Here is an 18,871-nt window from a genome sequence, read left to right as displayed (position 1 = left end):
GAAAATACAACACAAAGAGCTCAAGGGTTGAGGTAAGGATGGGGAGATTGCTCAGCGGTTATCATGACAGCAAAACAGATGCAGAGTAGAAAGATAGTAAAATTTATTTCCTGTTACTAACAAGCTAGAGAAGTGAGAAACAAAGGAAAGAAACCAAAAACACCTTCCAACCCATCCGCCTTCTTCTACCTCCTCCCCATGAGTGGTGCAGGGGAACAGGGGAATGGGGGTTGTGGTCAGTCTACAGCACTTTGTGTCCACCGCTCCTTCTTGGACACTCTCTTCCCCTGCTCCAATGTGGAGTCCCTCCCACAGGATGCCGTCCTTCCCAAACAGATCCTGCATGGGCTTCCCACAGGCAGCAACTCTTCATTAACTGCTCCAAATATGGGTCCATACCATGGGGGCATCCATCAGAAGCACACTGCTCCAGCCTGGGTCCCCCACAGGCTCCTGCCAGATCACCTGCTCCTGTATGGGCTCCTCTCCACCGGCTGCAGCTCTGGCCCAGGATCTGCTCCAGCAGGGGTCCTCCACAGGCCACAGACTCCTTCAGTGCAGGTCTACCTGCTCCACTGTGGTCTCTTCCACAGACTGCAGTGTGGAAACTTGCTCCACCATGGTACTCCATGGGCTGCAGGGGGACAGCCTGCTTCACCATGGCCCTCACCACAGGCTGCAGGGGAACTTCTGCTCTAGCACCTGGAGCACCTCCTCCCACTCCTCTTTCACTGACCATGGTGTCTGCAAGGCTGTTTCTCACTCCTCTCTCTCTCCCAGTTGCTGTTGAGCAGCAGGTGTTTTGTTTTGCTTTTCCCTTTCTTAAATATGTTCTCACAGAGGTGTAAACAACATCGCTTATTGACCCAGCTCTGGCCAGTGGTTGGGCCCTTATCTAACATTGGGCAGCATCTGGATTCTTCTCAATGAAGCCACCCAAATGGCCCCCCTGCTACCAAAACCTTACCATGTAAAACCACTACACCACTCATGACTGGTAGCCATCTGGATTTAACTCCATTCAACACTACTCTCTGGGCATGGCCATCCAGCCATTTTTTAACGCAGCAAAGAGTGTACCTGTCCAAGCCACGGATTGCCAGCTTCTCCAGGAGAATAGTGTGGGAGGCCATGCCAAAGACTTTGCTGAAGTCTAGGTAGACTACGTCAACAGCGTTTCTCTCATCCACCCAGGTGAGTTACCTGGTCATAGAAGGAGATCTTATTGGTCAGGCAGGATTTGCCTTTCATGAACCCATGGTGGCTGGGTCTGATCCCCTGGTTGTCTTGCACATGTCGTGTGATTGCTCTCAAGATGATCTGTTCCAGAACCTTCCCTGGCACCGAGGTCAGGCTGACAGACCTGTAGTTCCCTGGGTCCTCCTTATGTCCCTTCTTGTAGATGGTTATCACATTAGCAAGACTCCAGTCATCTGGGACCTGTCCAGTTGCCCATGACCACTGATAGATGATGGAAAGTGACTCAGTAATCATGTCCATCAGCTCTCTCAGCACCCTCTATGATTTTATTTTTTCAAAATCCATACCTCACCTAGCACATGATCTTATTCATGTCTAAGAACAACACAAGCAAACTGCAGTTAAAACCTCAGAAAAATACATCCAGGTTGTATTTTAAACATGTCCACTTACTGCATAAATGGGAACCCTAATAATATACAATTATCTAGACGTATATAGTTACTTATTTTGATCCCCTACAAGCCTATTAATTACCTCTCAACTTTCAAATGCTTTGCAGCTTCCCACAACACCTTGCAGTTTCTTTATAGCACATTGCAGCATGAATGAATGTCTCCTTTAGCACCTTCCTCATCTTCAATCTGCAGCTCCCAGCCTGCTGCTACTGAAAGTTCTGCTCAAAAATGCTCCTCTTCCTTCATGGTCTGCCTTCACCACGGACACAGCCTAGGTCTTAGTTCATTGAACTTTGCCTACAGTATCATCTACTCTTACCTAGTCATTAAGGATCCTCCTAAGGTCAATGAGACATATAATCTATTTAATAAAGACAGTGATATTAAGTCAGCCTGGATCACCTCCTGCCAATGCCACTTGAAACAATAGAGAATGGATGAGAAGGCTAAGGCTACAAGTATATCAGTTTAAAAAATAAAAATAAAAATAATAAACATAAAAATAAAAATAAATAAAAATAAAAATAAATAAAAATAAAAATAAAAATAAAAATAATAATAATAATAATAATAATAATAATAAAAAAAAGGACGTGGACTGGTTTCTGGCCTGATCTCAACTGGTATGTCACAGTTTGAGTCCTCCAGTCAATTACATACAATCTTGTGCCTGCCAAAAAAGGGTGGAACAGGGTGGTTGCACACAAACTGCAACTGGAATGGTACCTGGCTTAGGCTGTCTCCCACACAGTGCTTGGATATTGTCTGGAAAGCAATAGTTAGGTTGAGAAAAAAGATGTGTCAGGATTTGTGCTTACAACTGGACACTGTGGATGACTGCATGCCAGAGGTAAGACCCACATTCTGGTCTTCTGTGGTTTGCCGGTATAGGGGTAACTAAAGTACATAGAAGTATCTAACCTTTACAGAGCTAAAAGGGAGACAAATGAATACATATTTTTGTCAATGAATATATTCTGTCCTCTTTTTCTCAGAGTATTAAGAGTTACTGTAAAAGAAATATTTTTTTTCCATTAAAAAAAGAAAATGAAACCTTATTACCCACCATACTAAATATATCACTTACAAAGCATTTATCCAGAAGTTATATATCTGGATGTTGTTTACACCAGAAGAGCCTTTTCCAGGGTAATCTTGCCAGTTACCAAGATAGGCACTGGTGGTATGGTAACTCTTTAATGTAGGTGTAGCTTTACTGACAAATAACACTAAACTTAATGTCCTATATGCAGGACAAAATTTAAAATGTTACTCTTATAGATGACTAAACAGAAATAAGCTATTTGATTCTGCATAAGGATTCTTACTTGAAAAATAAGTACTAAGATAGATTTGTATGCAATGGGCAATTGAGATACACCAAAGGTTATCATTATTTACATATTGTAATAATAATATTAAAAAAAAAAGAGAGATTATTTTTTCTCACACACACCTACTGTTTGATTTTTTTTCCAATCCTCTTGAAACACTTATAGATCCCTTTTCTGAGCAGCTATTATGAAAATGATATTGTCTGATTAACAGCTGTGTAGCTTCCCAATAACCTAAGATCTCCTTCTGTAATCACAGAAATAATCTTTCTGAGTGCAATAGGGCTATTTGCATGAAGACTTTCAGGCTAAGTCCCTAAATTTGTATTTATAGTATCTTAAAGTATAATAAAATTAAATTACAAATGAGTCACTGATTAAGTGTCCTTTCAAGTGCTATAAAATTTTACATTGAACTAGATCTTCCTACAGTTGCTGAGATAAATAAGTGTTCAGAAAGATAACACTAGAGGGTTTGGTAGGCATGTAGATTGTGGGATATGCTTTATTGCAGTTTTTGATAGAAAATGTCTTTCAGGGTTACATATCATCTGAAAATATATCCGGGGGCACTAAACCTCAGTCTAGCTCCTCTTCAGGCATTGCAACTATGGCTTTCGAAATGGAGTCTGGAAAGATTTGAGGGGATGAATTCTCCTCTGGCACAAAATAGGGGACAGTTGGGCAAGCCACCAGCCCCACAGAAACAACAGGCTTTGGTCAGGATACCTTAGTTACAGTTAGTTACAAAGAAATCTGGTAAGAAAGGAAAACTCCAAGGAGATTTGGAAGCTGTTGTGAAAATGTCCCAACAGAAAAACACGGGGTAGGCAGTGAGGACCTTGATGCTGTGCTGGAAGTGCTGCTGTCAGTAACACCTTTGGTTAAAGCACAGATACTCTTTAGTTTCCTCTTTCTGTCCTATCATCTTTCTCCCTCCAAATTTATCTGCATTTCCTGCTCTGAAAATAGTCTCCCATCCTGCCTACGCATGGGACATGGCATGTCTCTCATTTCATTTTTTCCACTCCAAAATACCTTTCTTTCCCTTCTCCCCCTCTCCCCTAATAGTAAGTATGAAGGGATTGTTCCCCCCCCCCCCCCCCCTTCCTTTATCACCAAGCTTTTTTTCTCTAGCCCCCAGCTGAAGCAGGTTCTGGGGAGAAAGCATGTTTGAAGAAATGGTGTGTTTCATTCTTCTTACCCCCTGCCTTCTCCTGCTGGCTGATCATCTGTCCCACACCCCTTAAACACTTCCCAGCTGAGAAAACAAAGGCCAGTTGTTTATTTTATTTATTTTATTTTATTTTATTTTATTTTATTTTATTTTATTTTATTTTATTTTATTTTATTTTATTTATATTTAACCCAAACCTGTAGAGCTCTTTTTTTTGTAACCTTAAACTGTGGAACTGATTGGAACCAGCATTCAAAACACATCATGTTGTATACAAACAAATGGAAAAAATGCAATTTGGTTTTGATCTCAGTTTATCCATAAGAAAATTTTAAAAATTATTTTTTCCAGTGAATTATGAAAATAATCAATTAGAAAAGTGATTAATTTAATATTAATCTCCTATTAATTGGTGGGGAAAAAATGTTTCAAATGCCTAATGATAAGAAAAAAATCTGCACAATACAGAAAAAATATGCAATTCATGCACAGAAAATATACATGGATCAAGCTGAACTTTTCTCCCATTTTGATTATTATCTTACAGCTATAAGAATATAATTAAAGCTAAGTTGAAATCTTTAACTAGGCTTTCTGGTTGGAAAGAGGGGCACAAGGCACACACAAACTTATGAAGCTCTTCCGTAAGAAACTGACTCAAGGCTTGTCATTATCATTTCAGAGCCTGACAGCAGTTTTTGTGGTGTTTAGATCATGCTACAAGAGCAGAAATATTATATTTTCTTGGTTCACTTCAGGCTGTTGTAGCAGATAACTCCTTTGATTGTACTAATGCTGCTAGACATGTATATATATATAAACACCATATCTCAGAAAGGACTGTGCAAGTAAGCATTACTTACTGAAAAAGTTCCACTGCCTTCAAAAATGACTTCTGTTATAGCAGAGCCCTGAGGTGTGAAGGGACTGCTTCCTAAGGCTAGCAGGAGTTAGCACTTTGTTGGTTTTTAACAGGAAAAAGTAGGCAGGGAAGATTCAAAAATGATTTTTCTGTGGCTGATAAGTGCTTTGCACTCCCCAAATTCAAGCAAGGTTAAAGTTAGAGTGAAAGCTGCTCAACACCTCACCTTAAGCTTTACCTTCAATCTTACTTCACTCCATCTTGGTATTGACATGAACACAAGTAGATTAAACTTGTCTGGCTGAAGCAGCTGTTTCCTGCTATTATTCACCTTGCCTCTTGCAAAGGTGGCAAGTCTCACGGCTGGGAAGGTTGGTCACGCTGTTTCTTGACCAGAACAGCTTGCCACCAATATAGTAAGGCAAAAGGCTATCTGTAAAATGATGCCACTCAGGAGTCACCTCGTGCAGAGACAGCTGTCCTAACCATGAGGACAGAACCCTCAGATAAAAGGGTAAGGCAGAGTGCTCCAATCCACTTCAGCCACCTAAGTTTAATCATCCTGTATTTATGAGCCAACATCCTTGATCACTCTGAATATCTTTTAGACTTGTTGCTCTTATTACTTCATTTATGCACTGAGCCATTTTCTGTGCCCTGCTCTGAAACCCCTTGCACATGTAATTTCTCTGTGTTTCCACTTTCAGGCTTAGCAGAGACCACAAAATTTACTCTACGTTATTTAGCACCTCAAGCTAGACAGGAACTTGGCCATAGAAAGGAACAGTCAGTGTTTTATTCGCCATTAAACACAGACACCTCTTAAACTGTTCACAGTGCATTTTTATTAAACAAAAGGCATATTATTGGCATGGAGCCATTTTACATAAATATTTCTTGGTCAAGATCTGATAATGTAAAACATCCTGAATAACACTAAAAGAATCATATAACAAGATTTGTACATCAGATCACATAAAACAGAGAAATTTAAGGTTGATTAGTTGGAAATTATTGTACTATATGAACTGAATATTGCTGAAATCTATACAAATTCTTACATGAATATATAAGCAAAAGTTCTGATATCTATTCCAGATGTATCATTTTAGTCTGGTTTTCTTGGTGTAGAGAGGCTTATGCTACCATATTGTCTGTCCTACAAATAACTTTTAAAGTCACTTACAAATTTCAGCCAATCTTATAAAGAATATAATTTTTCAAAGTTTGTATGATAACTGGAATCTGGATAGAGGAAAGAACCCCAAATTACTATCTCTCTTGAGGGAAAAGCAAAAGCAAACACAATTTATCCCTTTTCCTCCCTTGAGAGGAATTGAACATTAGGCCATTCGGTATCTGTATATTTGCAAGCATCATCACAAAAATAACATCAAACAAGTAATAAAAACTACCTAACTGAAGGGAAGGAAGAGGCAAATATTGTTTGTGACAAGAAGAAAGGAAAAATTCACAGGATAAAATTCACAGGAAAGAAGGCTTTGCTGCTTCCACTATCTGTTGAATAACTTTTTCCTTCAAAATCTAAACCTTTTGCTGCTGTTGTTAAAGCCAATCAGCACCTCTCCCTTTTTTAATAAGGAAGAGGAGTTTACATTTACATGCTAGTAAACAGCCACTGTGAAATAAAAAGTACATTAGTCCGTCCGTCCATCCGTCCGTCCTTCCTTCCTTCCTTCCTTCCTTCCTTCCTTCCTTCCTTCTTCCTTTCTTTTACTTTCTTTCTTTCTACCCCTGAATCTTGCTACAACTTGAGGGAAGATTTTAACATATGAAACAGCACAGTATTAGCATTTCAAACAAGAATGAGGTTCAGAAAGTAGTTTGTGGATATACTGAAACAGGATTTGAAGTTTGTTGAATTTATCATGATTTGTTTGATTAAAATGGAAGGTTTACCAACTTCAAATGCAGAATATTTTTCTTGTGAAAATTAAGAACAGAGAAGCTTTTTGTGTTTTAACAACAAAACAAATCTGGGACACTTCCACAAATCACTCTCTGCAGTGATAATAGCAATCCCCTTCTCTTCACTGGCACAGATACCTAATTACTTCCTATATTTTTTCCAGATAATATTGGGCATTTGTTGTGTTTCATATGCTTCTAGGAACAGCTGATCTCCTTCGTCTCCAGTGCCTGTAAAAGACCTCAACAAAGAAGGCAGTGAAATTGACTGAAAAATGGGAATTGAGTTATCAGTCACCAAATGACCTGATTTTCCACAACGACTATGGTTCAAGGCAAAACTAATACTGGAAGCTGTACTGGAGAAGAGAACCAAGCATGTTCTAGATGTACGTAGACACAGTTCGAGAAGCTAAGTGAGGTAATTAACAGCATAGTAGGATATGAATTTAAAACACATCAGTCTGCCACAAAACCATTCTGTGCAAACCTTTAGACTGTATCTACAGTATTAAATTCAGTCATGCCTGGGATTGTTTCCAGATGCTGGAACACAATTGTCTATATGAGTAAATGCTTAAATGTTCCTTGGCACTATTTTGATTCATGCCAGCTATCACAATCCAGACCATTCCCAGAGATGGCTCATGAGCTTGTACAGGCTAGCTCGTTTCCAATAAACAGTTTACATGAAACACCCTGTTCTGGTGGTAAGAATGTTTTCTAGCAGAGATGTGGGCAGCATAATGCCAGTTGGCCTCTGCACCTAAAAATGTTCTCATGCACACTTAATTCACTGGTATAGACACAGCATTAGAGTTCACTACAAATAATGTTGTGTGTATTAGTAGCTACACCACCTTGAAGAGTGAGTAGTTGGTGCCAGACAGAAATCATTGTGCATATCCTTAGTGGGAATCAATGAAAGGCAGATGCTATTATTATGCCTGATTCTTGCTCTCTGACTTTTCTGTACATACAGGTCGTAAATTGTGATGTCAGTTTGTGATGTCAACACAATTTAAAGCATACATTCCAATGCAATTTCTTGTATTTCAAGAGAAAAGTAGTAATCAAGGATTTCTCACAGTAGTTTTTTAATGAAAACTCAAATACTCATTTAAAAATGATCTTTTCACTAGCAATCAGTAAACATGAAAAAATAAGGCTCATCCAGTAAATTAGTCGGTACAAATTATTCTTCCACTCTGGTTATTAATGACTCAACATCAGCTTGGCAGATGATATTAAGCTGGGTCTCTCAGGAATTTATTCTGGCTTCAATATCATTCAATATTTTCATTAATGACTTGGAGGCTAAAGTTGGGAATATGTTAATTGCATTTGTAGATAAATACAGTGCTGAAAGTAATCAAACTATCCTGATGATACAACACGGATGTAAATGGCAGAGCCTGTGTCTACCTCATCAGTATAAGGTATGGCAGAAGGCTAATAACCATGACCAGGGATTCTGGGTATGACTGTCCTATCAATAATAATAAAAAAATATCTATAATTATGATAAATGGGATATAATTTCTGAAAATGAATACAGAATCCAGTAAGATTACATGAAGTATTCCTGATAGAAATAAACAACCAAATGCATACATATAGAATGTGAGAATCAGTAACTTCACTGTTAAAGAGAAGGTTCTAGGTATTTTAGCAGATGATGAATTAAATGAGTCAAAAACATGACATATTTCAAATACAGTAAATGCTATCTGGGTTGTATTATTAGGAGTGTCATGTTAAACACTCTAGGCAATTATCCTGCATTGCTTAGCAGTACATCAGTGCACTTTGGAATACTATTTTCAGTTCCAGTTACTTCTCAAAAAAGTGCAGGAAAACAAATAAAAAAATAAAAGGGGGGGGAGGGGGGAAGATTAGAGCAGTTTTCCTATGCAACAATTTAATCAAGTTTGGAAGAAAGTCTCAAATGAAGGAGTTTGAAAATCAGTAAAATATGTAGATTTAATAAATGTTAAGTTAAAGAAAATTGATTCTGTAAATACTACATGGCTCAACTACTTTTGCGTATTAACCAGAATTAAACATAACGTTATAGTATAAATTTAAGGATTAAGACAGAAATATTTCCAGAAATATTTTGTAAATCTTTGACTTTCAAATTCACAATAAAAACAATCACCAGTAGAGTCAATGAAAACACCAATCAGTGTCAGAAAATAAGCACATTATGTGGGGTTAATGGGAAAATCATTCCTTTACTATAGGACTTGGGAATCTGGAGACTATAAGCCAGATGTGTGTGTCTTTGGAAGAAGCCACAGACATTCCCAGCAGAAGGACTAGAATTAGTACTACCCGCGAATCTCATCATTATTGGAAGTGTCCCTGGAGGAAGTGCATTAACAGGTACAGGATTAATGAGAAAGGATTCAAATAATGTGTTTGTGTATTATCTTTCTACAGGGTTATGTGGCCCACTGCAATTAACAATCTTTCTACCTTGCTATATAGAACAAAGAGCTCTGCAACAAATAATCAAACAGCGTGTTGCAATATAAAACAATATAAGTAAACTCACCTTATTTTCCCTTGCATCTGTTTTGAACATTATTCCACTAAGACTGAAATTTATCTCAGATCTTTTTTTAGTTGTCTACCAATTAGTTAATTAGTTATCTATTCTTAGACAGTTGTTTGGATCCCACTCTAGTCAACAAACCAAAAAACACTCTCAGAGGACCTTCTCTTTCTCCTTTTTTTTTTTTTTTCTCTCTCTTTCATTTCTTCTGTCTTTATTACTTTTATCTGTCTTTCTGTGTTTCTTATCTGGGAGAGTTTTCTGCTAACTGTGTGTTGAATTGACTCTAGAGGGACCTGATGAACATCGTAGCTGGGTACAGTTGCTGAGCGATAAGTGAAGAAAAATGTCTACATTGGAACCTTTCACCTGTCAGTGGTTTGAAGCTGTCAGGAATCTACTAATAGCTACCCAACAGAAACTAATGATACCATTGTCTTAAGAAACCACAGACTGAGTATAAGTTCCTGATTTTTTCTTTAAACATTTCCCGAATACATGACCAATGATATTCTGTCTTCTTTTACCAGAAGAGCCCATTCATTGTTTTGTTTGTTTGTTGTTGTTGTTTTTCCTAATAACAATCTCTCTAGACTGGAAACTTGCTATCATAGACAGCTCACTAGGTGGCATATGGGAAAGTCTTGCACACATAATTATATGTTTTAATTAATACTAAAGGGATTTGCATTTGGAACTCTGTTTAATGTAAAGCTGGTAGGTTACTGAACGTCTCCTCCAATAAAACAAATGAACTATTTCAAGAAAAAAAAATAAGGGATGTTTTCCTTTAATGTTAAAAACTTTTACTTACATTCCCCAACACAATAAGCTGTAATAAAGTAATGATTCTGTGAGGAAGAAAGGCACTTGGCTTCACTGAAGAACAAGTTATACTTTTGCATTTATTATCAAATGAGTAATGTTTTCTTTATATTCATTTAAAAAAAAAAGTGGAAAAGTCTGATTTACTAAGTGAATAAATATGTATTTGAAAAATCCTTATGATCTCTTAGAATTTTTATTATTCTAATTTATTGCAATCAAAAACGTAATTCATTGCTTACAGTATTTAGAGGTCATAATATTAGAGAAGAAAGCAAAAGCAAATTGACAGAAACATTGGTGTATTCAGAATACAAGGGTAACCTTGTGTGTCACAGATTAACAGAAAGGATTACTTGGTTATACTGTATCATTTGATATCTTGTTTGCCATACATTAAAAAAAAATAAAATAATAAAAAAATAAAATTCTAGGTACCTTATGTGATGAACTGATGTAGCGATTTAGTTCTTCAGTGCTATGTGACCACTTATTTGGAGAAAAATGTTAAAATTCACAAGGGAAAAAGAGTCTTTATACTTTTTATTGTTTGTTTGGTTGTTTTTTTAAGTTAGAAACTGAAGATTAATCAGAAATAAGTACGCTTAATAGCTGATAAATTCAGATGCTTAACAATTTTCATAAGCAATCTGAATAAAGAGAATTACTCACATGGTTTAGGAATAAAACTTACAAATTTTCTCTTACAAGTTTAAGAAAGAAAACAAGTCCTTTCTTGACTGATTATACATTGAAATTTCTTAACCAGCATCTACTGGAAGCAACTGATTCTGAAAGCTAACCTTATTGTATGTATCCCATAAGCTACAAAAAGAAATTCTTGGATATATCACAGAAAGATCCAATTTATCAAGCTGTAGATGCATTATTAACTTTAATCACAGTACTCATACACAAATGTTTGCAAGATCAACACTCAGTTAAGTATTTTAAACTACAAGGACAAAAGCCACATGATTTTCAAATACTAATTACTTTTCAATTTACAACTGTGGAATTCATATGCAATATTTTCTCAATTAATGTGGATAGGTCATTACACTTGAAAAAATATTTGAAATGTCTTTCTCTTGTTAAAAGAAATATGAAGGAATTCAACCTTTGGAATTTCACTAAGCTTAATATATAAGTGACATGGGTAAATCACACCTGACATTTTACAGATGAAAGGATTTTCCAGGATGTGAATTGCAACTATAAATCTTCTATGTATGAATAGGATACTAGACAGTGTTAGGTTCAGTTTTCTAAGCCATGATTTGTTGACAGTAATGGCCCTGATAATTAGCAGCAAGTTTTTATAATATTTAAGCAGCAAACTTCAGGGGTCACTGCTTTTAAATCAAACCACAGGGTTATTTGGTTTACCTTGTGTTGTGGAATCAGAAGGCCAACACCTCATAAATCCTCTCGTATTCTTAACTGGTCTTGACAGGACTCTGTTGCTGCATTACATGACTTCTGATTTATTTTGTATAGGAAATGCAGTACTTACTCTGGAAGTATTGCAATACTGGAAATTCTCAGAGGGTGGCTTTATTGTATTAATAGAGCAATACAAACAGAGTTTAAATTGTCTATTGCCCCATAACTTGAAAAAGAGGAGCCTGAAAGTGTACTAAATGTTATGCATATATATATATATTTATATATAAAATGTGGGGGAAAAAAAAAGCTTATTTTATGACTACAGTCTGACAGCTAGATCCTCCGTTATTAAAGCTACCCTTACAGCAGATCAGAACCAAGTCAGGCAATAAAAACTTTTTTCTTTAATGTTCGCTATTCCAGGAACTGCTTTTTTCCTACACAGCCATCTCACAGGGGCTCATCCATGTTAACATCAGAGACAAAGAAGACACTTCTGAAGAGAAATTTAACCTCTCTCTGATAAATATCTGTTCCAAAATAAAATAAATCACCCTCGGAATGTAGCTGCTCTGTCCCTAAACTGCACTGGGAAAACACTTCTTCAACACACACAATTTTTTCACTCTGTTTCCTCACTTTTGTGCCCCATATAGATACTACGTGATATTCTCTCCAACTATCAGGAGATGGTAAAATATAGCTGTTGGGAGCAAGCTCCCATTTCAGTTCATGAACAGTGAACAAAAAATTGACCAATTGACCCATTTGTGGCCCTTCCATGCCCTGGAACCTCCTCATCACTTTCCTGCTGGCCCTGGCTGTTCCTCGTACCAGGAAAAAGATGCTGCATAAAGAAAGGAGGACAATTGAAGATTCTACTTCTGTCACCTTGTCATGTCACATCTTCACAAATCACATTCACAGGCAATATTCATCCACGTCTTTGATGACTCTTTCAAGAGTAATGAGTGTTGTTGGAGGACTCCTCTTGGTGTCTTCTGGTGTTTCTCCGTCCTTATGTTTATGTCCCTTTTTGTCACACTCTGTACTTTTCTCATTTTCCTCACTCATTCTACCAGCTCCAGAGGTTTCCTTTTTCTTATGTTTGGGAACAGAAAACAGAATGTGGGCTTTGGGGAAAACTTTCTTTTGGTCAGGCATGAGCTTATTCATAAGAAGAACCAATAGGAGAATTGGTTCTTCAACTGCTAATTTATGCTAAGGGAAGAAGAGATGTATGAACTTTCTTCTGGTGGTCTTTCTTCTTTCCTCTCTTCTCCCTCAGTTGCCTCTTCTACCAACTGGATTCCGGCAGTCATCAAGCTTAGGGATTTTCAGACTTGACATCTGTGCTAGCAGGTTTAAAACTCTCAACTGACCTCTTCTTCATTAAATTCTCTCAGCCCCTTTTTGATCAACCTTACACTTTCAGCTCTACAACTGGATATAACAAAAAGTAATGCAATGTAACAATATGTTGTGGGGAAAATAAACAATCTTCCTTCTCTTTGTTTGTTATCTGAAAATTTCATTGAATTGTCCATAACTGCTACATTGTAAGACTTGGAGAATAATAGTTTCTTATTTAATTCTGCTATATCATGCTTGATTTTAAGGCCTACTTTAAATATCTTTATTTATATAACATCCTCAGTTCCTGTAATTTGTCTTCTTAATGAGAAGTTTAAAACTATTTAGTTTATTGCATATGGTAGTGATAGCTCAGGTTTATCCCCGCCTCCCCCCCCCCACCCCCCCCCCCACCCCCCAGTGGGATAGAGTAGAAATTAACATGGTATTCATTTTGGAGTCTCACTATTTTTTTGCAACACATGAAGTGTCCTGTTTATTTTCTTACCATTTATGAATAATTATCTCTTTCTCATTCCAGCCTTTTCCCAAATCATCTCAATCACTATTAGTTGCTTGATTAATGTGAAGAGAGATGACCTTTCATATAATCACAGTTTATTGGTAGTGGTGGGCTAACTCTCCTATATAATTATGGCAAAATTATAAACAAAATAATTACAAACATTATAAACAAAATAATTCAGTGCCAGTGACCTATTCTAATTTACCTTTTAAGATAGTCTTACCAAAAATCTTCTTTAGCTTCTTTTTGGTATTTGTCTTCTTCCTTTCACTTCTTTAGATTCTTACTCCATACCTGATTTGTCTCAATTTACTCATGCCCATATTTTGCCACATTTGCTCATAGTGAGTCCTCATATTGGGCAATATGTTACTTCTCAGTCCTACTAATATAACTCATTGGAGCACTCATGTCAGCATTCAAAAAGGGATTTGGTCCCCTTGTGTTGTAAGTTCTTGGACACAAAGAAAATATCTTACTCTGTTTTTCTTATTATATCATCTTTCAGAACTGTAAGAAATAATAAATAGTGTATTTAAAACAAACAAAAACAATACTGAACAATGTTATCAATACAAATAAAGACTACTAGTATCATTAGTTTGTGTTGTAATGGTGTAAGGAAAGAAACTTAACATGAAAACAGGATTTCTTTCTCTCACAAGTCAAAAATTCATGAAGCAATACTGCATCTCCTGGAAGAGTTTAGGAATGGCTGCATTCCTCGGGGGCATTGCAACTTCATACCACTTTCTTCCTCTGAGCTGTGCCTAAGTGGAATAATTGAACCCATAATTTGCAGTTACACTAGCGGGAATACAATTATAAAGATTCTCACTCCTAAAACACGTCTTTTTTTCATTTGATTTAGGCACTTAGGAGTCTAATTTCTATCGACTTTCAAATGTGATTTGGACTCTTGTGCCAGATTTGTAAAGGTATTTAGGTTCCTAATTCCTGTAATCAATGGAAGATAGTAGCCTTTAAAAATCTGGCCCCGAGGTGCATAATTTCTATTGACTTTCCTAAGTGTTTAAGCCACTTTCAAACTTCTGAGTCACGCAGGTGTTTTTGAAAAGTCACTAAATAGCGACTATCAGAACACCCCTCCCCCCTCCCAGTCACTGAGTTAGTAGTAACTGCAGCTACAGTGTGAATACTCTTAGCCTTTTATGGAGGGAGCTGAAACTGCCTGCAGTTAAAGAGATGGCACAGAACTAAGTGATTCATTGATTGGATTCAATTACTATATAAGGCACAACTCCCAAACTTATCTTGCTTGCATACCATGGTTGCCACTATTGCTACTAGTGGCATTCATGTAAGCAGCAGCTTATACCCTTGTCTACACAGGAAACAGAACCGGACTTTTAAAGCACCAGTTACATAGCCCTTTGCTCTAGTAAATTTACTTCTTTGATAGCAAAATGTTAATTATTAGTCTGCCTGAAAGCTCAGTAAAAATAAATAAATAAATAAAATAAAATAAACAATAAAAAAGCTAAATCTTTCTGGAACATTATAGAGATCCAGGTGAAAATAAATAAATAAAGGACATTTGCTAATCAAATTGATTACATCTTGCAGCTAACAAAAGTACAAAGCATAGGCCCTATGTGTGTGTCCATGTGTGTGTCTCTTAAAAAAAAAAAGTGTGGGCAGAACACTTGTTTTCCACAAACTGTAGACCATATGCTAGTTTCAGTGCCTGCGCTTCTATTGATGTCAAATGGATTTTCCAATTCATATCTGAAGATATCTGTGGTTCTTTATATGCAAATGAGAATCGATTCTGTCCATTTTTTATATAAATTATGCCCAGATTGAGTTGGTATGCTTTGAAGCCATGTGTGTCTTCAGGCATTGATTTACAGGCATATATTCCATAGCAATATGTTGGTAAGGTTCTGCACAGAGAGGTAGCGTGGATGGAAGGTTAGGCTATCAGTCTTAATAGGCTTAAACTGGGCCTATACTAAATATTTTATAATAACTGTGACTCTGAAAACTGAACAAAAAATTTTGCGTTTCAGACACATATTTCCTTTTCTCTAATGGATAAAAACAAACAAACAAACAACAGAATTGCATGTACCAGAAAACAGCTGTGATTTTTATAATGAAATTTTGCCGGCAATTAGCCTGGAATGTAAAATAATCAGCTTAAGTAATTTAAATTGGACAAGATGTTGTGGTTTTAAAGCAACTACTGCACATCTTCAGAAACCACTTGCCATTGGGATGTTTACTTTGCATTGAGTACTGCAGATTCATAATATGCAATCTGTACTATTATTGCAACACAGTCTGTCCATGTTCAAAGGGGTCATTACTTTAATGCTGCAAAGCAACAAAAAGTAGTGATTGTTTTCCATATACATATAACATAAACAATACTGATGGAATTAGTAAGCTTGCTCTGTAACTGCAGTAAGAGCTGCAGAACTCCTGTAGCTATTTTGAATTGTTACACATACACATTCATACATGTGATAATGACCCTTGGAAACAGCATGAAAATTATAGCTCTGTGTTATAGAAAATATCAACATTGAGATGCCTGCAAACCCAATGCATTTTAACAGAACATCCCTGTATCTTTTTTTTTTTTTCCATGAAAAAAAAGAGAAAAAATAAACAATTAAAAATTACCCCCAAATCAGGTTAACATGTATGGCACATACACAAAGACAGAGAATAAAAAATACATAAATTATTTTAATGGGCTGTTTTCATAGTTTGTTATTCTGATTATTCTAGGGCTGCCACATGTTCAGATTTTTTTCCTGACTTCTTCCTTTTCATCCTAGAAATGGTGTCCAGGTGGAATTTCAGTATTTTGGACTTTTTTTTTTTGAGAGAGAGAATTCCAGATGCCTGGCAGCTCTGTTGGAGGAGCATACACATATTGGCTACATATGGGCAAGTCAATGCATCTGATTTTCTGTGCACATTCAGGCCATCTGTATAGCTCAGGTGCAGCAAGGCCATTGCTTCCTGGAAGCACATAGATGTATTTCTCCTGGGAAATCCTGCAGAGAAAGAAGGTAAGCCTATAAATTACTTAGGCTGAAAGAACACCTCTATTTACATGAAGTTAGAGAACTTCAGAATGAAGGACTCAGTCCCAGGCCTTGCTCTGGACTATTGCCATACTGTGGAGCTTTTCACCAAATAAAGTTCAAATTGTCATCTCCTGCAGCGCCGCCTCTGCAGTCCTACAGTGGTACTTAAGAAAAGATGTAGAGCATAGTGCAAGGCCAAAAAAAGTTGACCTGTGTAAAGCAGCGGATAGCCTTTTTAAACCATCACATCACAAGGGCACAGCCTGAATAGAACTGTATATCAGGCACAGTTGAAGGCATACCCTTAACTGGTGATTCACTGTTTTGCTGCTTCACTGTACTAAGGCATTGTGGCAAAGACTGAATACAGTATACTACTGTTCAAGACCACTTTAGTACTCAGTCAGAACAGTGTGAGACAATTCTTTATTAACTATGACATCTTATGTCTAAAGAAATCTAAGTCATGTTACATATAAAGCTAGGAATCTATTCACCATTGACATCCCATCCCAAATCTAGTTTGAACTTTAACATTCCTGAATGTAGTGGGTTAAGTTAACACCAGCTTAACACAACTTTTTTAACTTAGTGATTTAATAATGCATGGGGTCTTCAGCTCCAAAATTAGTAACAGATGGTGAGGCGGGATTCATTCCCAGTCCTGAGGAGCACTTTGCTGCACTTTCTTTGCTTCAGAAGTGATTGGGAATGCAGGCCAGAAACATAGGTGTGCAGATTGCTTCTCGTGGGGAAAGACTGGTTTCTGCAGAATACCCTTAACCATTGCTGTGCCTTACTATTTTCTAATGCGTAAATCTAAGCTCACTAAAGTTAGGGATGATAAGTAAAGAGACAAACTCAAGGAAAGTTATATACTTCAATGTTTTTAGCTATTTCTGTGTCAGAAGCATGCATTCTCAGTGCAGCCATAGCACTCTGAGAAATGTTTCAGAACATTGCTGTGAATAAAATATTTTTTAAGAATTAGCTGGCTATGCCTTACATATAAATTAGGGGTAGATTTTTTAGTTTTTATTTTTGTAGAATTTCCCCAAAATACTAATTTGAATTTTATATATAGATTTGACTATCATTAATTTCTTCTAAGAAAAGTCTGATAAAATGCTATGTGATATCCTACCTACCCTTCTATCTATTATCCTTTCACAGAAGAAGCCCTTTTCTTCTGTTCACTATTTTAATCATAGCTACCTTCCAGTCCCATAAACCTGTCATTCTTATTTGTTCCTTCCTGTTATCTGCAAGACCTCATTTTCATTTTATTTTCCACCTAGTGACACAAACATGATTTAATCTCCCCACTCAATAAAAATAAAAATTAAAAATAAAATAATAAAATCAAATTTAAAAAAAAAAAAAGAGAGAGAGAGAAAAATCAATCTTTCTTTCCTCTGGTTTTAAGTTAAGTGACCACTCTCTTTATAAAATTTGTCCTAAGTTTTTCTCTAATTTAAACTCTCTATTTTCCATCTTCCTGTCTATGGACTATTAAACAATTTGTATTTATTTATTTATTTTATGGTGCCCTGTTCTATCTTAATCTGTCAGCTCCGTTTAATAGAACTGACCTTTCCTTAAATTTTATCTCACTTGGCTTCTTGGATCCAGAAAAGTCTCACAGAAACCAAAAGAGATCCTTTTCTCCCTGCTTCTAAATGTCCTTTCAGTAAGCTTTCCAAAGGAGAACCTTCATCCTCTTGCAGTCACAGTATGGTGGATCTACACACTGTGTTCTCAATGACCCTCTTTTTCTCTTCTTTCTCCATAAGTTATCTAATCACACTGATCATACACACTGATTTTATTCTGTCTCTGCTATGGCAAGTGACAGTCCTACTTCACCCAGAACTGTCTTCTGTACAAATCAAAATATTGTTTCAACTCTCTGATGCCTTCTTGAAGATATCAAGAAGTCTTGAAGACACCTTGAAGTCATCCGCTCAGACTCCATATGGCTGAAATAGGATCTTGCCCTTAAAGATTTCCTCCATTATTTCCTTTCTGTTGATTCCTATCTGACAATTAGATCTGTCACTCAGCTGTCATAGAAACTGGTATTAACAATTAATGCTGAGCAGTCATTAATTAATAGTTAATTAAGATTAATAGATATTTTCAGACCAATTTAGACTTTTCTTTAAATCGTTGTTTCCAGACTGTCTGTAAATA

The sequence above is a fragment of the Anser anser genome (assembly GCF_964211835.1).
Source record: "Anser anser genome assembly, chromosome: 3".
In the NCBI taxonomy this organism is placed as follows: Eukaryota; Metazoa; Chordata; class Aves; order Anseriformes; family Anatidae; genus Anser; species Anser anser.
The sequence above is the reverse complement of the archived record's forward strand: the minus strand, read 5'-3'. Positions refer to the sequence as shown.